Source organism: Tachypleus tridentatus, chromosome 11 (genome assembly GCF_004210375.1).
Source record: "Tachypleus tridentatus isolate NWPU-2018 chromosome 11, ASM421037v1, whole genome shotgun sequence".
NCBI classification, from domain to species: Eukaryota; Metazoa; Arthropoda; class Merostomata; order Xiphosura; family Limulidae; genus Tachypleus; species Tachypleus tridentatus.
Genome location: NC_134835.1, coordinates 46999580 through 47025186, shown reverse-complemented (window position 1 = coordinate 47025186; position 25607 = coordinate 46999580). Strand labels below are relative to the sequence as shown.

The window sequence follows — 25607 nt, the reverse complement described above, 5'->3', positions numbered from 1 at the left end:
TCTGTGGATAAAAAGACCCCTAGAACTATTTTTTTGTCTCAGTCACTTGTCATTAAAGATGAGGTTAATATGTTGAAATACTTTTTATATGATAAAAGTATTGTTTCTTGAGGATATGAAATTTAAATTTTAGATTTACTAATTTTTTTTTTTTTTTAGTTTATTTCGTTCCCAATGTGTTATAATTCAATATATTTCAAATTACTTTAGAAAAACGAAACCTATATAATAATTATAAAAGGCTGTGATAGAGAGAACATTTATTAAACATACGTTTCATTTCTCGGTTTATAAATAATTTTTGAAAGCTAACGTGTGTACAAAGAATAAACAAATGATGATACAGAAGTACTTTGAATAAGCCTTGAACGAAAATCTGTAAACATTTGAAACTCGTGTAGATGGGTAAAACAATAATAAAACGAGAAATTAGAAACAAGGAGGCGAACAAGACCTCTTTATTTGTATACCAGCATATAAGAGAATAGGTCTTTCTAGCTGTGAGAGCCACAGGTTCGATTGGTGAAGAACGCATCTTATCAACAATGCATTATGGGTAGCTCAGCGCTCTTGCGCTATGACACTGCACGTGCAAGGTACTAGCTGTGAGCTAAAGTAGATACCTGGGCTGCTGTGTGCATACTTGAGCTCTGCTCTACAAAACTAACACTTGCCATGCGCATCTTCTTTGTACACAGCTTAGTTCAACGCCAACCAAGGTGAGGCAAGACTTAATGAAGTGTTTCCACGTAGCTCGTAGCTGGGCTTTAAGATGTAAACATAAATTTATCAACCCTGCAACTTCCTCAGTCGTATTCCAAACTAGCCAACGTTCATAGGCAGTCTCTCTATCACCTGGTAAGTTTACTACGCACATTTACTTTTTTATACATTTTACCATTGTATTTCTGTAATCTATTCAAAATTATTTTTTATGTTGAAACTTTAATAACGTGAACTTCCAAGCGTTTTATTTTACTTTAAAGTAGCAATCTAAATGTTGTTAAGTGTTGAAGAAAGATCTTTTACATATCCACCATCAACTCAGAGAAACAACATAAACATGCCATCTGGTGCCTGATGGGTAAAGTTACTGTTTGCATTAAGTTATGCTAGACGTTTCTCACTTAAGGAAAATGAAAAAGGTAAAAAAGAAAAGATAATTAAGATGAAAACTGTAATAATCCGTCTTATGTTAAACTTTACAGTCTACCAACAAAAACATTTGTACACGAATTTATTCTATTTACATATTTTTCAAAGGTTTGCATTTTTTAATAAATAATAAATTATTGTTAAACTTCAACTGAACTTTAAGATGCAAGTAAACAAAAACAGAATATTTATGCGTATAAATGTACTAATTATCTCGTTGAAGATTTTTAACAAAATCACAAAAATCTCATATGATACAGAAATGATAACTTTACTTGTTAACTAATTATATTAATAGCAGCATAATATGCTCCAAATAAATCTTAGATTGCAAAGCATCACTTCCTCCATGTCTGAAGCAACGTTTATAAATTATTCATTAATTTTCACTAGCCTTCAGTCACTCTGACTTTTCTTATTACACTACTTTCTTAACTCTATACTGCCTTTCTTTGGCACACAACCAAACCTAAAAACAACCCAATTTATTTTATTATATTTTGTAATTTTCTTAAATTTTTCTTGACAAGGAGTTCTACGATTAATTATCTCAGGTTTATATGTTGTCTTGCATTCTATAGTGTTAACATAATGTAGTTAAATAGTTCACAAAGTTATTACCAGCACACTAATTATTTAAAAGGAAAAGCATATTAGAATAACATTCCTGCATTCATAATTAACAGAGAGATTTCTGAACCTTCTTTATGCAGTATCACATTCGAGTGTTTACACTTGAAAAATGGGTAACCATCGTTCAGAAACATCTACACGTTTTACTATTGTTTTACCTGTTGGTTTGGAACAATTTCACCCTCTGTTGTACTGAATGTAATAAAACGTTCTTATAACAAAACTGACATCATCTTCTCATACTACATGTCATAAAAGTCACTACATAATTTTTAAAACATAAAATATAAAACGTAAAATGCAAGTTGGAGCTATTCATGATAATTAGGGTTAACAATTAGAGTAAACAGATCGAAATTCCCAGGTTCTGTTTCATGAAAACATGACGGGGTCGATTTAAAGCTATGTATTCTGTAATATATTTGTTTTAACATACAGATAATTATAATTTTTGTACTAGTTTAATTATAGCATTATTTGCTTTCTCATTGCTTGGGATGAGGGTATAAAAACTGAGAAAACGAAAAAAAACAGGATGTAGTAAAACACCGAAAACTCATGGAAATTTTCTAAAACGTAGTATTTAGAAATAAAGTGTGTGAAACTCTTTAAACAATATGTCTGGTTAGATATGGAAAACATTTTCCACCAGTTCATGGAATCAAAGTCTTACTTCAATTTTAACTTGTTTCGCGAAGATAACCTTTTATTAAAACATATAAGGTTAATATGTTCTTAGCGTTTTAATTCCTTTTTACCTCTAAGATTAATATGAAGTGACTTTATCCATTTGTCAACATTTAATTGATTAATTAAGTTATACACAGCTTAGTTGAATGTACGCAAGACTTAATATTTAATTATAAAAGTAATTGCAATCGAGAACAAAAATAAAACTTAGCCTTATTATAAACGCCAAAATTACTTTTTTTTTGCATTTTATCATTATCTGTAGATAAAATAGAGGTCGCAACAAGAAAAGAAAATTTCACGGAGTGATTAAACTTTATAGCATCTTATGAAATATAAAACACGGAAGAAAATATAAAAATATAATCCTATTGAGTTATAAGCATGATTTGCATTTATTCTTTCTCTTAAAATCAATGCATTTATATAACATTTCAAATACTTTAGCTGATTAATCTAAGAGCATGTTTACTTTCTGATGTAGCAGTTTTGTAAAGACGTAAAACTGCAATCTAAACATTTCCAGAAGCTTTATCAAATAGTCAGAATCTAATTCAAACGAACTTTTCTTCATTATAAGTTCAAAAATGTTGATCTGAAAGAAATAATCATTTATTCTTAGTTAACAAAAACAGAAGAAAAGCAGAAGAGCTTACTCTAGTTTTAAAACACTCCAGGTTAGTTATCTCTTATTTCTTTATCAGAGGTATACAGAATTTTAACTCAGAGTTTTAACACATAAAGTCATCACGTTCTCACAAAAAGCTGTAATAGGGTTTCATAAAAATATATTGTTTTTTTCTAAATTTTTAAGATAACTGGATTTATCACTGGTTACACGTACGTAAAGCTCAACAAACGTTACAATAAACTGAATCGAACTGTTTAGTTACAAACCAGAGTATTCTTTTATCATTGGCAGGTGATGATAAATAACTTTGTGTTTAATGCGTTCGATTTTCAACTCAGTCATCTGACTCATTTGATGTGAAAAAGTAAACTATTTATAAAGAAACTGCAATGAAAATTTAAAAGAAGGTTGTCATGGTTACTTGATGTTACTTCGTAGTTTCTTTGTTGTTTTTTATACAGTGTAGTCATAAATTTCTTTATGGTAGCTGGATAACCTTTCAAGGTTTTATATATACAAAGTGTAGACATAACCTTTTATATGGTAGCTTGATGTCGTTTCAGAATTTTTATACAGCATAACTTTTTAAATGGTAACTGGACAACTTTTCAAGGTTTTAGTGTAGACATAACATTCTCTATGGCAGCTTGATGTTTCAGGGTTTTTTTAATACAGTATAATGTTTTAAATGGTAGCTGGATAACCTTTCAAGGTTTTATATATAAAGTGTAGACGTAACCTTCTCTATGGTGGCTCAACGTTGTTTCAAGGTTTTTTTTTATACAATTTAAGCATAACTTTGAAAATACTGGCTTGCTATCCTTATATAATTTACACATAGCTTTCTCTGTTGAAGTTTCATTTTGTTTCAGGGTTTTGTTTTTTTTTAATACAGTAGATATACCTCCTCAATAAAGGCGAGATATTATTCCAAGGTGTTTTTTAAGCAGTGTTGACATAACTCTTCTATGATGTTTTGATATTGCTTCAAAGGTTGTCATTACAATGCATACAGAACTCTTCAATGATGGCTGGATACGATATGTAATCTTCTTTCTTAAGAAATTATTGGATTAAAGCTCAGCATTTAGACAATAAGGAACTGTATTGTTTAAAAAGAGATAGATGGTATACATATATGTCTGAGCAACGCCCTTTCCAAGGTTAACAATAATGAACTGTATTTTTGAAAAATTAATAGACGGTATACATATACATATATAATATGCAATACCATTTCGAAGATTAACAACAATGAGCTGTATTGTTTAAAAAGAGGTAAATGATATATGTGTGTGTGTGTGTAACACCACTTCATTGTAGCTTACAATAATTAAAAAACAACTTTTCAGACTTAGTAATTTATATTTAAATCGATTTCCTCTTGTTTATACTTAGTGAAACTACTAAATGTGTAAGTTAGTATATAAAGGTACGAATGGATTCAGGAATTTAAACTTTATAGTTACATCTCAAATTGTCTTTAACTAAATACTGACAGTTGTATTGCTTAAAATAGTTTTCGTTTGCTGTGGCAAACAACGAATATGGTTATTTGAGACTGTTGTTGAAAACGAAAATGATATTTTTACTTTAAGACTCATGTCTAGCAATTTCTAACGCATCGCAATTCCACGGACATACCAAAAAAGATGTCATCATTCGTTACGCCGTCTCTCAATTGATATCAATGAATTACAGATATACAATATGCAATTCAAATATATATTCTTATAAGTAAAACTGTTTATTGAAAACCGAAAACTATCATGAACCTGCCTTAAAATTATCTTCTCCTACAACACTGTACTACACTGTAAATATTTACAAAATTAATGTAATTCATTTAGATTAAATATACTGTCAAAACACTTGTATTTGTACTTTTACTGACAAGAGTGTGCGTTGTTATGTGCTATAATTTATCTCGGACGAGTCTCCGATTTAATATGTTACGATTTCAAATATCCGGAAATTTGAATTAAAAAGTTATTGAACAAGCAAATTATTGATACCTTTCGCTTAAGCTAGCAAGCTGTAATATTCTTGGCTGGCCTCACGCCTCTTATAAACTGCCTTTCTGCCGACGAAGATATTTAATATCCTCGAAAAAAACCCACTAACGTCCGAAGTTAATTCACAAAGTTAAACGGTTTGTAATGCTCGAAATTTACAAACATTTGTTTTCAAATATCTGTTGTTTTCCGATTAATAAGTGTTTACCACAATTATAGCTCACTAGGCTTATAATATACTGACTGAAACAACCTAACAATAATAGTAAACTGTCTACTGGCACGTCGAATTATAAATATTTAGGACAACCCTCTCGAAAGTTCGGTTGACAACAATATTCAAAGATAGGCTAGTGCTTTTGTTTCCGTTTTACCTAGGCTAAACAGAATTAATGTCTAAAATATGCTTATGAGTTATTTTTTAATTTCGAACAAAGCTACACGACTGCTATCTGCTCTAGCCGTCCCTAATTTAGCAGTGTAAGACTAGAGGGAAGGCAGGTAGTCATCACCGCCCACCGCCAACTCTTGCGCTACTCTTTTACCAACGAATAGCGGGATTGACCGTCACATTATAACGCCCCCACAGCTGAAAGGACAAGCATGTTTGGTGCTACGGGGATTCGAATCCGCGACCTTCAGGTTACGAGTCGAACGCCTTAACCCACCTGACCATGCTGGACTATGCTTGGTAAGTAATTCGGTATAGTATTTCGATTTTACATGTTCCAGTGAGGATTAGGATCTAGGTTATGCTTAGGATTATTAGATTGGTATACGTTTTTTACCTAAACTAGACAGGATTAAAGGCTAGGTTATGTTTATAATACACAGTTCAAAATAATGCTTCCGTTTTACTTGGTCGAGATAGGATTATTCTAGGTCATATTCTGTATTGTGTTTCCATTTTACATGGTCTAAACAGGATTAAGGGCTAGGTTGTATTTAGTTTGAGTAGATAAGTATATTATTTCAGTTCTACTTGGTCTAGACAGAATTAAATGTTAGGTTATGTTTAGGATGTGTAGATGGCTAGCTTGTTTTTAGGCTACGTAAATCGGTATATATGTCAGTGTTACTTGGTCCAGATAGAATTAAAGGCTAAGTTGTGTTTAGTGTAGGTATATCGGTATATCGTTTCCGTTTTAATTGGTCTAGATTATGCTTTTTGTGTGAGTAAGGCTGTAAAACGTTTACGGTTTTGTACATTTAAATAAGATTTACAGCAATCTTAAATTAGTTTTAAAAGGGGTGAAGGAATATGTTTGGGAAAGATATGGCTGGTGACGAAAAGTCCAAGGTTGAAAGGCCTGACTGAAATAACCCTGGTTCAAATATCTCATACATCACGTGAATGTTGTACAATATTTTCTTAAGAAAAGTGTAGTTAGAAAATGATATCACATATAATCATTAAATATGTAAGCAAAGTACAACGTTCAATACTACAGACACGACTTGCCCCATAACTCAATGGTTTGATATTCTGTTTCACTTAAGATTCGTGTCACCATTTCCTTTCTACAAAATACTGCGTCTCACGCATATTAAATAAGATCTAATCTCTCAAACTAATCTGATTACTTTAGACGCAATTTGTAGTATTTATTCCTTCAAGAACTCGAACTATCAGAATATTTATGAAATCACAATTTTAACGTATTAGTTAATCAATGTCCGTAGTGTTTTACTTTTTATCTTACTTTACTTTCATATACTGTTTTCTTTAAAAATATAATGCATCGACTAACTTCTTCATTATGACCTTAGAATAGGTTTGTGATTAAGGTACACCACATCTTTCCACAAACAAAATAAACATAGGATTGGGTGTGTTAAAATAATTGTGAATACGCAAGTCACCTTTCTGTCATTCATGTGTGTGTGTGTGTGTGTTTATATTCTCGTCTGGCTCAGCGATAAATTTGGAGACTTGTAACGTTAGAATCTAGGGTCTGCACTCTGGGAAAATAAGCAACGAAGTCGCTTACTTTTGCTTTACGCAAAACAAAAACATTTTTTCTGCGTTAACGAAGCAGGTAAAATAGGAGAAACCCTAAGTGCCATTTAATCTGTCCTGTGTTCTTCGCTGAAGGTGTTGTGAGTAACGTTGGGGGGTGGAAGCCGGATCTCTTGTTTTCCAAATGCTTCCAATGTACTTCTGAACGTTATTGTCGATCATACCCATCTCAAAGTCAGGGATTTCCATCCTCATAGACAAGGAGTCTTTCAAGACAATGACTCAACAATAGTCGTGTTTTTAATGTTCAAAATTTATTAGTAAAATATAACAGCAATGAATTATTTTATCTTTTCTTTGCATATCATAATCAGTCACCAATCTGGGTAAGCATTTTGTGGATGAGCTTAATATCACATTCGCTATTTCAATCCTCAGCTGTCGTCTGTAGACCACTTTCACACAATATGACTCAAAGCTACGATCAAACGAAACGCCTTTTGCCATTTTATGGAATCTATGCAGCAAAGATTAGGCTATAATCGCAAGGAGTGACGATTGAACTGACTACTAAGTTGGTGTTCTAATAAAGTGGTCAGTTAGTGTATTACCTTCTAATGGAGAATGAGGAAATTCAGAAATTTCTTAATAGAAAAAAAATGCCCTGACCTTAAACATACAGAATAGAGCTATTGATAAAAACCGTACAAACCCGGACGCTTTTGAAAGCTATATTTTTCTTCTTCAGGAGAAAACCCGGTTCCCTCTTTGTTCGAGTTATAGGGTTTTTATTAATTTCTATCAAGATTTCTTGCACCTACGTGTTTTTTATAACATCATAAAAATAAAGTGATTAACATTGTCTTCGAGGTCAAGCTCTAGTATAGTGTTTCAAATTGAATTGAAACTTTCAACTTTAATATTCATCTGCATTTTACATAAACACATTGTAGATTAGCATGTAGAAAATATATTGCTTATTCTATAAAAAAAAAAAAAACGGATTTTGTTATATAAGTTTGAAATAGTTGCAAATAATAAACATTCGAACTGGTAATTCAATATACAAATCAAAATCGTACTATGTAATGTAAACCCAACGTGGAAATGTCTCACATAAAACCCGACCTGGTAGTGTATAAAACATCTTTCTCCAGCTTTATGTGAATGTTTATATTCACGAACAGCTCACCAGTTTATAACGTGTGGGCTTATGTTGTTGTAATTTAGGATTTGATCCCTGTATGAGGGAAAAGAAATTAATGTAACGAAACTTTACGCTGAGAAAAATTATCTTTATTTATTTTTTACTAAAGGTAAAGTTAAAGTATGGAGAAACTATAAATAGCATGTGACCTTATCTGTGTTATTTGTTGGAGACCCTGCATGGCCAAGTGGTTAAGACACTCGACTCGTAATCTGAGGGTCGCAGATTCGAATCACACCAAACATGCTCGCCCTTTCAACCGTGGGGTCGTCATAATGTTTCGGTTAATCTCACTATTCATTGGTAATAGAGCAGCCCAAGAGTTTGGTGATGGTTAGTGATAAGTAACTGCTTTCCCTCTAACCTTACACTGCTAAATTAGAGATGGCTAGTGCAGATAGCCCTCGTGTCGCTTTGTGCGAAATTCCAAATAAACAATCTTTGTTAGGGGTGCGATACATATCGCTAGAGGAGCTGACAGAACTTCCTGGTAACTACTTGTTTATCACAATTTACATCTTCTTTTCAAATTTTACAACGCTTGTGTCTTGTCTCAAACACTGAATTTAGAATACACTTCGTTACTTCGTGCACATAAGACAAATTGTATTTTAACTGTGATCTTATACTTTAGGTATAAATTATAGTTTTCAGGTAGATTGCTTGCTCTAATTATGTATGATAAAAATTCTGACTAATAACTCATTACGAAAACCAAAATCGTAGTTTAAAGCAAAAGCGTCAATTTTCTAATAAAACTAATTTGATAACCTATAATCAATTTGGTAACATGTTTCTCTTTTTAATGAACCGTTGATATATTCTTTTGAAATAATAAATTATACGCTTTCATTTCTATGATACTGTAAATGATCTAAAATATTCTATTACTGTTCATTGCGACAACACACCTTGAATTAGAAAAAATCCCAAATCTGCCAGAATAAAATTCAATTGTTTTGTGTTCTAATTGCAAAAACATTCGTCTCAAATACTCTGAATATCGAAGACAAGAGAGATTCTAAAGTACGGTTATTAATTCGTACACATGAGACAGCTTGTAGCTTAACTGTGATCTCATACCCTAGGGAGAAATGATTATTTCTTTCCTCATCATGCTACGTTACTTTCTTTTTTTTAATATTCTTTTAACGCCCGGGAAGGAAACTTATAATCAATTTTGCAGAAGTCTGTATATATGACATGAAGGTGTGATGCATGTCGCTAGAGGAACTGACAAAAACTTCTGGTAACTGGTTGTTTATCACTATCTATAGTTTCTTCTCAAATACTTAAGTCTTTACTTCACTTGTAGATCACTAACTTAAGAAAACAACAACAAAAGCTTAATTCTGGTCTCCTAAAATATTCTATTATAGAAATAATATGTGATTTTGTCTCGGTGTTAAAAATGTGACTGTTTTAGTAGAGTTCATTTTTCTCTTAACATTTGGATAAAATATATGTTAATCGGTCTGTTTTGAATTTCGCGCAAAGCTACACGAGGGCTATTTATGCTAGCCGTCCCTAATTTACCAGTGTAAGACTAGATAGAAGGCAACTAGTCATCATCGCCAACCGCCAACTCTTGAGCTACTCTTTTGCCAACGAATAGTAGGATTGACTGTACATCATTACGCCCCCCCGGCTGATAGGGCGAGCCGAAATTGAAAACACTCCAAACGAAACTAACTAAAATCCCTCATGCTCCTCAAGACTTTTTTGAAAAAAGTTATATTTGATTATTTTCTTTACAATTTAAAAACCTACCTGTAAAATGTCAAGTCAATTTTTCAAGAAACCTAGAAGTAGTTCAACAAAATCGGAATACATATACATGCATATATATCTATATATACTATATATACATACATACCTTATAAACATGAGAATTTCTTTTTTCCCACTATTAAGATGAGCAATACATCTGTGTTTTTATCTACATTCCAGTACCATTTTGATTGACGCGTTTGTTCAACAAGATAATCATAGCTGAGACGTCAGTCAGAACCATATAAATGGAGACTAATGCCATTTCTAAACGCATTATTTACCTGCTGCGTTTATTTCCCGTAATCCAGTAGTATTTCGAATGTCAACCTTAAATAAAATCCAACTGAATATTTCGTTACATTTAGATCAAATGAAATGTTTTATTCTTTAAGCATTTTTTTTTCAGTTTTCTCAAAACTATCTGCATTTGCTTCAGGCAACTAAAATCCGATGAAATCCATCGAGTAGATGTCATCACGGAATTGGTTTACATCATTTCTGATTACATATACAATACACCTAACCTTACCTATATGTGTATTCAGGCTCGGCTGTGATGACCTTGTAAAAATGACTAAATGTTTATAATTTTCTTTAAATGCACCAAAAGCGTAAAACAGGTTTATGTAAGACAAAATGGATATTGGTTTTGTATATAAACGTTATTGGAAATAACTATGTCAGCACTAAATAAGATCGATATAAATTGTAAATAATGTATAAAAACGAATTGGATCTGAATATCATCGTACGTTGAAATTTACACTGGTATTGTCTGTCATCCAACCAATTAGATAATGCTATGTTAATCATTTTTACTAATTACTATTCTCAACTGTAGTTTGGTGAATGCATCCGTGATTTTCAGGGCGAACATCACACATCACAAAGGTGTAGAAGTCTACGTTCTCCCTGATAAAAGCTACTTACCACATGCTACAAATTTTAGCGAAATTTAATGTTCACTAAAACTTTACACAATGTGATGAGAAAAGGAAGAAAGAATGCTCTATACAGATGAAGTAATTCTGTTAATAATCAGTATGGTTGATGACAGAGAGAGGAACAGTATCACAAATATCCAAGTACATTGAAGCATGCTGATACACCAATACAACTGTGGATTGAATATCAACCACTGTTAACACTTTGATTGCCCACAAGCAAATTATCATTAATGATATTACTCCTTTTGGAACAAGTTCAACTAAGCAGAGGATTCGTATTCCAGTAAGACACTGAAGTAGAAGGAACACACTCACAATCATGACTCGAATTTCATTAATTCATTAATTATGGGGAGTAAAACAGAAATTTTGGAACAATATTTCGCAGTCATGCTTTGATAAACTCATGGAAGCATAAAACATGGTGTACTGATCTGTTTAAGACAAACTACAAAATACTAGTATGTTGTACAACACTTAGCCCTTCTTTTGTTTTTTATTGTAACAATCTATTGCACTAGTCATAAATTGTTTATGACTTCTATGTTTATATCAACTGTGCATATGCATAATTATTTCTAATATTATATATATATATATGTGTATAACACATGCAGTATTTAAAAAATTTAAAAAAATATTGAAATATAATGTGTAATTATGTCTTCTGAGACAATTTTAAGACCATGAAGCTGCGGTAATCGAAATAACACACAATGAATGATATATCTTTCTGAATCATGTCTTAAAAGATAAAAATTGCGAGTATATCACGTAAGCCACAACAACATAAATCTAATCCAAACTTTAAAGATGAACAACAGTGAGAAAACGAAAGACATAACTTTCAACAATATACATCTTAGACCTGCTTATAAGGCTTAAAATTAAAACAAAACCAATCATTACAAACCTGTGCCTTGTTGTTTTAAAAACTAAGACATGACGAAAACCTTTGTAACTCACATAATAATACTGAGAACAGTTCGAATATTATAAATCAAACATACTTACTTCTTTATTTATTTATGAGTACACCGAATAATCACGTAATCGTAATGGATACAAAAAGTGTATTTGGAGATACTGATTACAGGGTTGCTGCAACTTAAATAAAATGAATGGGAAATTTTAAGACTAAGCAACTATTGCGGATAACGTGTCATATGTCAGAGTTTTCGACAATGTTATAAAAATGGCGGTAGGCAGACACGCATTCTAATAGAGTTTACTAATGAAATTAGAAAGTTTACTGCATTGCTGTTCTGAGGTCTCCTAGAATAGTTTTGTACTTATAATATTTTAGTCTTATTTTAATGCATATTATACAGAAATATATCATTCAAAGATAATTATGTATATATATTCATGCGTATATCTATATATACATACACGCACATATATATATATATGTACACATACATAGAGAAGTACTGTCTGAGCATTCATTCTAAATCTGTAAAGATTCGTGATAGTTGAATCTAAATTTTAGGGTAGTTTAATGTTACCTTTACGTAGATGAAGCAATTAAAAGAGCAACTTGGAAATTAATTTTTATGCACATAGTAAACTTTACTGTATTTCCAAAAAATATTTGATTTGCAAGTCTATACGTATAAGCATAATGGCGAAATTAAGAACGCAATTATATCTACATAAAACTCATGCTAGAAATCCTCTAACTACTCCATTGTCTCAGTCATCATTAACAAAAAAAAGATGTTGAAGATAGATTTGTAGTTTAGTGGAATTTTTTTTAAAGTATATCGATTTTCTTCTTATAATAATACATTTTCAAGATCCCCCAAGAAAGGTTCTTAAAATAAAATTTTACACATCTAAAGATTGGTTTGGTTTGTTTTGAATTTCGCGCAAAGCTACACGAGAGCTATCTGTGCTAGCCGTCCCTAATTTAGCAGTGTAAGACTAGAGGGAAGGCAGCTAGTCATCACGACCTACTGCCAACTCTTGAGCTACTCTTTTACCAAAGAATAATGGGATTGACCGTCACATTATTACATCCCCACGGCTGAAAAGGTGAACATGTTTGGTGCGATAGGGATTCGAACTCGCGACCCTCAGACTACGAGTTGAACTCCCTAACTACCTGGCCCTGCTGGACCAAAAAGAAGCCTTGCGATTGCTAAGTGGTCAGGATTGACGACTTAAAGTACAGTTTATACGTTGTTTTCCTTTCCAGTTTTAAATTCATCTTTCTTGTTTGTATTTATATTAAATTATATATTATATATTTTTTTAGGATTTACTTTTTATTAATTTCTAAGACAAATATTAAGAAAGCATCTACATTCTTTTGCAATTTAGGCCCCGAGTACCATGGGACCAAAAGTTAATCCGCTAGCTTAACTTTCAGTTGTGCTAAAACTCTTTCTTCTTGGAGAATATTGACTTAATCTCTTCTCTAATTACTGCTCTATTGAAATGTACTAAAATGGTTTCTTCTGTGAGTGTTGGTAACCAGTCAAAAACAAAATGTAAAAGCCATCACTTATCATGAGAGTAACTATCGTTTCTTATAATACTTCAAACGTAATTGACGAAATCAGTCAACCACTAATTAGTCTTGTGATACTTTTATATCCGTTTCAAGTTATTCTTATAAAATGCAAATAGCTGTTGCTGGTTCGATCTTTAAAGAAAAATCATCCTTATTGTGGACGATGTAAAATTTCATAAGTTGACAAGTTGGGATCTCCTACTGGAAGTCAATTTAATTGATGTTGGTAGGAAATATAACGTTCAGGGGCAACAGGGGACCTATTGATCCACTTCGGCTGTTACATCAGCTAAACTAAACTAAAACTATTAAACAAGTTATTTTTTAATCTTAAAACCAGTCCTTATCATTGATACAGTTATCAAATTTTATTATAAACTCACTTAAACTTTCTTCCTCCATATCTCGTCGTTAAGTATAAAAAGACAAAATGAATCAGCATTATCAATTCCTCTACAATGTTCAATAGAAAAAAATATGAGATCGCAATATCTCCTTATACACTGCTGGCCAAAATCTTAAGGCCAATGAACATAAAGGCTAATTTCATAGTCTTCACGTTTTCCATATTAAATGCTAAAAACGTTTTTTATTTTTATTTTCCCTTTTCTTATTTTCATCTTTCGAAGCTCTACCAAATTAAGTGGTTGAGTCTAACAACGCAAAATGCATATTTTTTTCTTTAAACCTCTCCATTCCAGGCACCATTCTATTAGCCCTCCTCTAAACTCTTTCTAACGATTCATTGTCTTTCCTAAGGTAAGGAGCTCAAGTCTGAACACAATACTGCAGATAACCAGCGGCTTATGTAATGAAATTATAACCTCTTCAGACTCATATTTAATACGCCTGTAGGTACAACTTCAGATCTTATTTGTCCTACCAACAGAAACAGTACACTGCTTGAATAGCTCAAGAAATTGATCATTCATTACACAAAGATTCCATTTTTTCATAATACTGTTCACATCTAAATTGTACTTATAATTCAAATTATGAAAACCCACATGCATTATTTTGCATTTATTATAATTAAAACCCATTTTCCATTTATTAACCTAGCTCACTAAATTATATAAATCATTTTGTAAATCAGTAGCATCCTCCTTACAGCCAGCAACAACCAAGACCTTAATATTATCAACAAATTTATGTAATTTATTTACCATTTATTCTTCTTGCAAAGGTCCTAAAACTGAGCCCTGAGGTGTACTGCTTATGACATTAATTCAGTTTGACTGAACTATATTTACAACAATCCACTGCTTTAATACACTCAGCCACTCTTCTGTCCAATTAGCTATCTTATCCTCCACATCTAGAGATATTTTTACATGGTCTTTATGTGAAACCTTCTCAAATGTTTTCTAAAAATCAAGATACACCAAATCAAAATCCTTTTCCTCATCTACATGAGCAGTAGCCCTTTTAAAGAAGGGCACGATATTTGTAAGGCAAGAGGTTTCCTTAGTGAAACCATGTTAACTATACAGTAAAATTTTAAACTTTGTTGAATGACTTTTCAAAGGATCTTTTATCAGAATTTCCAAAACTTTTCCTACACTGATATATGACTAACAGGCTTATATAATAGTTACTGGGACAATTTTTATTACTTCTCATGAAGAGAGAAGTGACATTAGTTAACTTCCAATCCTTTGGCACCTGCCCACTATTCATGGATTTACAAAAACAGTAGGAAGTGGCACACATATCTAATTCTCAACCTTCTTCGAAACTCTTTGCGAAATATTATCTGTCTTATTGTTTTTTAAACTTCTCGTTTTTTAGTCAGCTTATAATTAATGCAATAATCTTGATTGTCCTTGTTTTCATGTGTCAAGTTTTTAATTTTATAAAGTGACAAATAATTAGTGTTTATTTGATATTTAATAAAACTATGTATTTAGCCTAATTTATCATCTTCCTATAAGATGAATTTAAACTAATGAGTATAAAGCCAAATAAACAAGATAATCCTTAAAACACAAAGAAATTATCTAATCTTTAGGTTATTTTTGTTTAATACAATACTTTAACCTGAAATTGAAGTACATCTAAGCTTAATGTACAGTTATACCTCTTAAGCCTAATTTAGCGTTGTAGTATAAGTTACATCAATAAGCTCAAATATAAAACTTTATTATATTTATCAATTTTATTAAATATAATTAGTATATTTAACCCAAATTACTATAGATATTATTTAATAATATTCAAAATCTATAACAGTACCTTCCAACGTCTTCTCTCTTACGTAGCGTCCTATACATAAAAAAATTGTAAATTTTGAGAGTGAAATGTGACATCTACCTTCTCCTAAATCATTTTATGAACAACTTTGTGCTATATTTGTTGAATCAACCGATATTAATGTAATTAACCTAAAAAAATAACTTAATAACTTTGACTACATTTTTTTTATCCAGCAGAAAAGCTCACAAGAAGAAAGAACGGTAGTAAAGTCGACAAGTGGAGTGCTCTTATAATATTTGTTAAGACTGTTTTACCTTCCCATGTTATATCTTAAGTTGAGCACTTTCCTGTAAGGTCTTACATTAGTAGTTCCAGTCAGTGTTATCAGTGATTTTATTTTGACCGTATACCTAGCTACCATTGAACAGATATCTGTTGTTTCAAATGTGGGAAGCCTCATAACATATTGTGTGTGTCAACTGTGGCTTTCTGCATCTTTTTATAAAAACAGTAACTTGAAAGATATCTCACATTACAACTTAGGTTAAAATGGTACAAAGAGCACTTCTTTTTGACTCTAGCGAATACGTGTAGTTAATTAAAAACAGCATTACGACCCCTTTACAAGGTTTCAGTTGCTCTTCAAACTGCTACAGTCGATGTTTTTGTTGAAACTAAATCTGACAATTCGTTTTATAGTTGAAGTAAGAAATTGTTTTAGTCATGGTCGTATACTTTTTTACACGAATTAAAAACTATTACTAAGGTTGTTGAGAAAGGCCTAACTACTATGTGTATTTGAATTCTTCAACTACATACCATCTAATATGATGATGTCTAACCACCGTAAACTTTTCCAATAGAATGCTTTGAGTTTTCATGCTTATAATGTGGCACTAAAGTGGTGGCCCGGAATGGCCAGGTGGGTTAAGGCACTCGACTCGTAATCTGAAGGTCGCGGGTTCGAATCCCCGTCGCAACAAACATACTCGCCCTTCCAGCCGTTGGGAGCGTTATAATGTGACGGTCAATTCCACTATTCGTTGGTAAAAGAGTAACCCAAGAGTCGGCAGTGGGTGGTGATTATAAACTGCCTTCCCTCTAGTCTTTCACTGCTAAATTAGGGACGGCTAGCGCAGATAGCCCTCATGTAGCCTTGCGCGAAATTCAAAAACAAACTAAAGTGGTAGGTAGATTCTTAAACTTCTTCCTTAACAATTACATTTTGTGTAACTTACATAAAACCTTATAGTATATATGGTTATACTTTTTATGATTTTTATCTTACTTCTAGTGAACGAGGTGAACTAATTTCATCTTCATAGGGATATTTGTTTGTTTTGCTTGTTAGTGTTATAAATATCATTGAGAGTTGACAGATTAATACTGCTGTTGAATCGTTAGACGTTCATCCTCGTTGTATGGCTCAATAATGATGTGCCTGCATGGGGACTTCAGTGCTCATCACTCACTGTGGAAATCTTTATCTGTAGACATGTGGCAGAATCTTACTTTTATGACTGTCACCTTGTTCTTCTAAATTGTTATTTTCCATGTTGGATATATTTTAGATATGAAAAATATAATTATTTAGGTTTGATAATTATCTCTAGTGATCAACCATTTCTGAACCAGCGTGGTTTCATCGCTATCTCTTGATCTTTCCTTCTCATTGTGGAAATAGTGAAGTAAATTGCAAAAAACATAGAACTAGCTTACTAAACAGTATCTAGTTTCGACTTTAACAAAATAATATAATTTGATTTATATTTCTGTTATATGTGAAACTTCACAAACTTATATGTGAAAATTGTTAGGTTTTTGCTAACAATATTGCTCACCACACCACAATAGCTTAGTGGTAGGCCTTTAGGCTTACGGTGCTAAAAATCGAGTTTCTATATCCGTGGTGTGTTGCTTTGTACTTAAGAACAAACCATCAAAGCTAACAATATTTTAGTCGACATTAATCGATATTTAAAATAAATGGTTTAGTATCAAAATATAATAAGCTCTTTTATTTCGTGAACATTGTTTGAATACAATAAATTTAATCATAATGTTCAAGAAATTTTTCTTATCTTTATGTTTTGTAAAAGTTATGGAGCACATGACCAGCTGTCAGCTCTGATGGTCTTTGAACATTATGAATGCTTACCTTCACAGAAAGCTGGTTTGTGCAAACGAAAACTACCATTCATAGTTTGGGTTCATCATCATTAGTCAGTTTTACTAGCCTTAGTCCCTCGTGATTATGTCGTAGCTGTGTTCTTAAACTTAAAAGGCTTAAAAGCGGCCTTTCATACTGTATGAATAGGAATGAGGATCTTTTCAGAAGGATTTATTGCTTTGAATATCTTAGATATATTTTGAGACGACTCCATAACCTTATATATCATTGTATATTTTCTGATAAAACTTACGACATACGCTTTTCTAAGATGACTCTAGAAGTCCTTGAAGATTCAAAATAAGTCCCTCTTTTATAAATATCATGCTACGTAATCAATAGAATATCTCTAACGCGATAATCTACGTGACATTTATATCAAGTTTCTATTTGTAAAGAAATTCAGAATCTTCAGTCCTTTTTATGCCATTTTATACAAAATATGTTTGATCTTATTTCCAGTCCTAAAAGACCAATACATATATATATATATATGGCATTTTGATGGATAGAAATGAATTCGGTTCTTCCTTTAGAGATTAGTCAAACTGATCGCTCCTAGATATCACAATACTGGAATTTAGGTTTGATATTGGTAGTATTTTATATAATGCTTCTCGACTACACAATACTCAGCTTGACGAAGTTATGTAGGTGCAATGCATTGAACCCTACACAGATATTTAGCTCATTGCCCCTGAGGTTCCTTTGGCCCTTTATCTATGGTATTTGATGGTTCAACATGATCTTAAAGCTTTAGAATGGACTAGTGTGAATGTATTAAAATGTTTATTAAGAAATCATACGACTTAGAACACTACAAGTGAAACTCTGGTTTCTAGTCCAATGGTTACTGTGCTTTACTATTGATCTTTGATTGCCCTTCAAATCCCATTACAGCTAAAAAAACTATTTCTATTTTGTAGCTAAGTATTCATTACATGTATTCATTACATGTGTGACAAACACGTTACATTATTCATTTAAGAAATAACCCAAGAGTTTTCGGTGGGTGCTATTGATTAGCGTCTCCCTCTAGTCTAAATGTTCCAAGTTAAGAATGATTATTGCAGATGATTTCTGAGTATATTTGTATAAAATTCTAAAAACGAACAAATTCCCTAGTTTCTAACTTTTATTTTTAGTGACTCTTCTTTATCAGCTTGAACTTCATGTCGTGTGTCCTACTTTTCGGCTCATTCAAGATATTTTTATGTCTTCCCACTTTCTGAAATTCCTCATAGCATGTTCTGTCTGCCCCATTGTTCGAGCTGCATAGATAACTTTAAAGATTCTTATAATAATGGGTCTTATAAATCCAAGTGTTAACAGAATGGATTGTGTTTTACGTGTGTTTTTTGATGATCTCTTGATTTGAAAACATTCTTATTACCTTGTTCAGTACTGTTAGTTTCGCTAATTGTTTAAGCGACGTTTTAGTTAAAAAAAACACACACACACAACACTTACTCTGGCATGCCATGGAAATATCGCTTGCAAAATAGTTTGAGGCTTTTGCCCTTTCTTTTTATTTATTGTTCTTTCTTTTCTCTCCATTTGGATCTTAGATCTCATATTTCTTTTCTAACTATAACAGAGCCCTTAGACGATCCTGTTACACCGGTATTTTTGTTCTCAGTCTAAATTACAACCTGCCAATAGGACACTTTTCGTAGTAAGTATTTAATGTTTTAGTTTATATTTGTATAATGACAAGTGTTTAATTAACAGTTGTTACCCAAGGCAAACATATGTTGGCATTGATTTCTGTTGTTAAACCTTGTAAAATAGCTTATCAGTTCCTGTCAAATCATCCTATTTCTATTGGTAAAAAAAATGTCTCAATGGTTAGTGTGCAACTGTGAATCTGTATGCGAGCTATTAACAGCAAAAAAACAAAACAATCAAGTTATGTTTTTTGGGGCTGTAAGTGCCTTGTCAGGGTGAAATTAAAATTTCATTATCCAATCAGAGATAAGTACCTTAAAAGTTGGTTGTGGGTGTTGTTAACTGTCTGCTTTCCTCTGGTCTATTAGTTCAAAATTAAGAATGGCCAGTGCAAACAGTTCTTGGATACCTTGGTACACATATCTTAAAATAAACAACTTAATAAACTTATTTTTATCACCTTGAATTATTAATGCTAAGGAACAAATAACTATAATTTATCTTTTATTTTTTCAATTTCATGTCCATATTTTTTCAAAACAAGCTTTATTTCATAATTTTAAAATTAAAATTAACTGTCTAAAACAGCCTAAAGAATCTTAAATAGGCTTTTCTTGCTCAACATGAAGCTAACTGTTTTTACAAACATTGGCGCCGCCTTTAACAATGTTTATATCGATGAACTACTTCATAAAAATTACCTTCTTGGTTCCTGAAAAATGGTGTTTTACTGCTTCAAACAAGGATCCATGGACATTCTTTCTTTTATCAATATTCACGTTCTTGCAAAAGTTCTCTATCTCAAGGATTTTACAGATATCTAAATTTACCTATACCTTTTTTTTAATTTTATAATAATACGATCTGAGAAACACTTGAAGAGAGGAGACACTTATTGTATTTTTGCTAATGATGTATCCTTTTGGCACTACGGTAAAAATTTTGGATTTTAATGTCACATATTTATGTGACTTTGAAAATTTTCAGTATTTGAATGCTTTTAGCGTGGTTGTCTCTTTTGTAGAAGATTTTCGTTAATTCTTTGGTTACTGAGATGAATGCTAGATTTCTTTTAAGGTAATTTCTAAAATTCTTCATGGGTAGATCATCACACCCTTGCATAATTTCTTTTCAACCCACTCATGATTCTCAGAACTTTGTTTATTCAGATTGCTCAAGTTGTTTAAGAAGTTTTCTGAATCCAGATTGAAATAGACAAATTACTCATCTAGTTTTTTCCTCGGATGTGGATTGATTCGTTACCACTTTGTTTGTAACATTCGACAATTAGTTTGTATTAGGATTCCTGAAACTATAAGAATCTCAGGTAATGAATTGGCTGACAGAACTGCCAAAATAACTTTACATTTCTCTTCTTACACTGTAATAAGCACTTTAGGTACTGTTCTTTGTTTTAATGTATTGATCAAAATCTTGGAGTTACGTAGGTGAAGTTGGTGAGTTAGTCGTTTTACCAGTTACCTTTTCCCTCTTTATTTATCCAGCCCGTATGGTACTTGAAGACTTGACGACATGATGATGATGCTATCAACTATCGATTACATATTGTTAATGTGTTAATTTTATCCTACACAAAAACTGGACATGCTCACTCCCTTGAAGAATTTTGAAAGGCCTTGCTAGAAATATTTGAACATATTTTTGTTTGTTGTTCAAATCAAAGTTACCTTTGATTATTTATTCTCTACCACATGAGGTCCAGAAAACTTCTTAGTTTATATTTAGGGCTACTTAGATGTGGTGTAGTTCCCATTCTCCTTCAACGCCTGTGATTGTTTTTTATAATAAGTACTTTCAGCTGTTTTTGCAACTGTCTCTCGGTATTCATAAATCCATTAGAATTTGGTATACATCATTATCCTCGAAAGAAAATTAGATTTGTTTTTTACTTATGTTGTTCTTATGTTTCATAGATTTGCTCTAAAGATTATTCGAAGGTTCAAAGCTGCTAAGAAATATTTACGTTTCAAGATGAGCTTTATTTACTGCTAATCTCCAAGAAATTCAAAAATATTACCAGGTAGTGACAAAGCAACGAAACCTCCCAGCTCAAAGTACGTACTACAAAATGTTTTCAGAGAAATTTATATTGCCGTTACACTCTGTTGAATAACTATTAAAAGTCTATCTCTTTGCTCATATTAACTCGCATAGCTATATAAGTTCTCACTGGTATTCATATAAATAAAATGTGTCTTCATTTCAAAGTTTTATTTTGTTTTTTTTTTGTAATTTACCTCCTCACTGACGGTTTATCTTGTTTCAATTAGTACTTCTCTAGATAATTAAGCTAAAGTTTCTATTACAATAACGAACACTAGTAAATTTCCTTAGAGTTAAAATAGAGACATTAGCTTTATCAGGTATAACTGAAATTAGCTAAAAAACCTGTTTCTTCTCTATATAAAAGCTTATATAATTTGTTACAAACAAAAACAAGCACAAATATAAACAAAAACACTGTACTAATCGAAAGGTTTCCCAGGGTACAGACTATGATGTGGGATACAAAATGTACCCTGGGGATTCAGTTTTTTTTCATTTCTATTTGGCCTTGTTTTTTTACAAATTATTGTTAGTCAGAGGTTTGCAGCTGCTGTTTTTAATGTAGTCCTTCCTTTTGCTCTTATTTTATTTTACTTAACTGTTCAGCATTAATATTCTCTCTCTATATATATATACATAAATAGAGTAGTTCATTGATTGTTTGGAATTAAGCACAAAGTTACAGAATGGACTAAATATGCTCTGCTCACCACGGATATCGAAATCCAGTTTCCAGCGGTGTAAATCCTCAGACATACAGCTGTACCACTTGTATGTAATGAGAGAGAGATGTTGTGTACTTATATTAAACATATTTAATATTAAATCAGCAAGTCTTATGACATTCGCAGCCGGTATAAAGTCGCCATGGAACGGCATGTATCACAGCTAATCTCGTCATGTGTTTAAGTCAGAAATTTAAAACTTCCAAGAAGGGGATATTACGTGTACTTTATGGCATTGCAAAAGAAGGGAATATGGATTCACTTGTAGCACATGGACCATCAAGAAGGAGACCTGCAACAAGTCGTATACAAATCGTGGAAAGAAAAATGGCATCTTACAACAGGTAAAAATCCACGAACATAAAAATCAGGGACAAAAGCGTCCAGTGCTCCAAGCAACAGTGAGCTACGTAATCAAGAAAGAAGTATATACGTCAACTGACAAGGTTTACAGTCATATCAAACGTCTCATACCTCAAGTAAATGGAGACTGAAATATGTAATGTGCTATTCCACACAAAGATATACAGGTTAAACCGTAGTGCCTACAAATTTCTATACAATCAAACTTTTAAAACGTGCATCTAAAAACCATAGAGAGGAATAATTTGCTTTTATCTTAACAGCCTAATGAGGAATCTTTCACAAATGACACTGGGATGCAGGATTCTTATCAAGATGCACCTTCGCATGATACGATATGACCGGACGTGACGCCATAAGCTGTAATAACGTGGCGAAGCTCTAAAATTATTTTAATGTAAAGCTCTCAATCTCTACACATACTTGCATGTATGCACAATTTGTTGTTTTATAAGCTGAGAAGACAGATGAAGCAAGTACATTTCTTGATATTTTCTGTGTTTAAGTAAATCTTATATTATACCTATGTTTGTTGTATATTACCATACTTTTCTCTTGACATTACAATAAGAACATTTTTTATTCTTTGTTTATGTCTCCAAAGCTATCAAACTCATATAATACTAATACGATTGTTTGAAATCTTTCAACATATCACTCTAAAAATTAATATTACGACTGCTTGATAAATAAGGATGGTAAGTAAAAGCTGAAACGTCAATACAAAAGCCCCTGTTTTAAATAAATAACTTTCAAGTATTAACTGAAACTTCATCAAAAGAACAGGAAACACAGAAAATTCTATTTGCCGTATTTCTTGAAAACTCAAAGAATTTTCAGCAGCTAAGAAATAATAATAAGTAAATTGTCTTTAAAATCTTCGGATATCAGACCTCGCGGAAGTTATTATTAATTATCAGAAACTACAACTTATATCAGTTCTTGGATATATATTTTACTATACACAACTCCGTTATAAGAGTTAGCATTTTAAAGACCCGCGAGTTGATTATGCGTGTTGTTAATCACAGGAAACAAAACAAAATTAAAAGACTGGTTTTACTCGTGCTTTGTCTATACAATTCACAATTTACCTTCATAAAATGTACCAAAACTTCCACTCTTAGTATTGTAAGTCGATAGTTTCACAGGAAGTTTCTAAATCCTAGTTTTCCACTGGAGCGAAGTTCATAAACACGAAATAAACTTCTTTTGAAGATGTACGAGTATGTGTCATGCAAGAATGTTAAAATTATATTTATAAGATTATCTACATAATTTAATATCTGTTCCAAGTATATTAATATGTAATTTCAATAGTTTTGATAGGCGAGCAATTGACGCAAATAAGTTTTTACATTATAGCAACAATTTTGGACGAATGCAAAACCTTGGAACAGCGCGTGACTAACTTTCCTGTGAACAACACATTAGAAATTCTGAAGTATACTGAATATGCGCATACTCCTGATTCTAGTCGCCTACACACACACACACAACATACTTTTTTATAAGCTTTTTTTTTCGCTTTAGACAACCTGTAGCCGCTTTACATAATATAACTAAACAGCCGACATTGCTGAAAATTACATGGAAAGCAAAATAAAGTGTTTAGTTCAACAAAAACTGTTCTGCGTTAGAGAAAGAAATAAAGATAAAAATATATAAAAGTAAACATCTTAAAAGTCTGGTTTACCCCCTTACTCACCTTGGATTGTTTGGAATTATGCGCAAACTTACACAATGGGCTGGCTACCTGTGCTATCCTCACCCCGGGTATGGAAAGCCGGTTCTAAATCCTGTGAGTCCGCAGACATGCCGCTGTGCCATTGGGTGGCTTACTCAGCTTGTAAAGGAACATATATGACCATCATTTCTTTTTCGTAGAGTTCTGGTTTAAACCATTATTAATCATTGCATCACTAAGGTGTCCAGAATACGATCTTTTTTTAAACGTGCTCTTGTAATTCTTATAATTCGCATACACGCGATGAAAAAATCATCCTAAACAACTTTTGTAACTAATAATTAATCGAAGTTTTCTGAATTGAATTATTTGTTAAATACAAAATGCTACGTGTTTCACCGGTAAGTACGATATATCTTCAGCACGAGTTATTTTCATCTGTGGTTCTTTAATCAACCCAACTCATCTGTTTATAAAGTAAATGTATCTCTAAGTGTATCAAGGCTCTCTGCAGCTAGATTATTAATGATAAACGCATGGGGTTTCTTCAGCACGAAAAGATAATATAAGTATGGCTGTAATGCGTTGCATTCGTTTAATCAAAATATGCTCAGTAAAGATTATTATGTTTGTGTTTTTCTCTAAAAAATGTGCAAATTCATTTTCATTATCCTTCATATTTTCAAGCTGTGTTTCAAGTAGTCTCTGGGTATGCAAGTATATGAGATTTAAAAAAAATCAAGATTATATTTAATAATAATGGTATAATATCTTCATATCTGGATTAAGTTTCATCTATAACTTTCCTCCTTTACTGATGTTTTCTTTGAGGGGAGATCCTAGTTAGCGTTTTAATAGAACTACACTCCATTATACCTGTTATTGTCTATGTTAGCGGAAACTACCGTGATATACACTAAATAGTATTCAGGTATTTTAGCATCTTTTACAGACTACTGTTAATATTATCCTATTGTAACTTTAACATGAAGATATAAGTTAATTATGATATACAATTTTAAACGTTACACTTCGATGGTTCCCTTCCACCGTTATAGCTAGCAGCAGACGCCTAAGGTTGGCTAATCGTTTTCTACTATCTTTTTTAATTAAATATATTGCTTCACTTAACTAATACATCGCTACAATACACAGCGATACAGAAATTAAAGATATGTAAAGAAAGTAACGCAGAAACCTTG

The 25607-nt window shown here is 32.1% G+C and overlaps 1 protein-coding gene across 3 annotated transcripts in view; it reads left to right on the top strand.

The window, feature by feature from the left end:
• Positions 1-615: 615 nt before the first annotated feature.
• The window catches only part of LOC143232095 (neuronal acetylcholine receptor subunit alpha-10-like), a 56286-nt gene continuing 31294 nt past the window's right edge, over positions 616-25607 (top strand). Inside the window, exons 1-2 of one of the 3 annotated variants that reach the window (XM_076467165.1) lie at positions 616-858; positions 3101-3155. The gene's annotated coding sequence lies outside the window, so the exon portion shown is untranslated. Of the gene's footprint in view, positions 859-3100; positions 3156-21527; positions 21639-25607 lie in introns of those variants that run through there. The other 2 variants (XM_076467164.1, XM_076467166.1) reach the window with 2 other exon arrangements.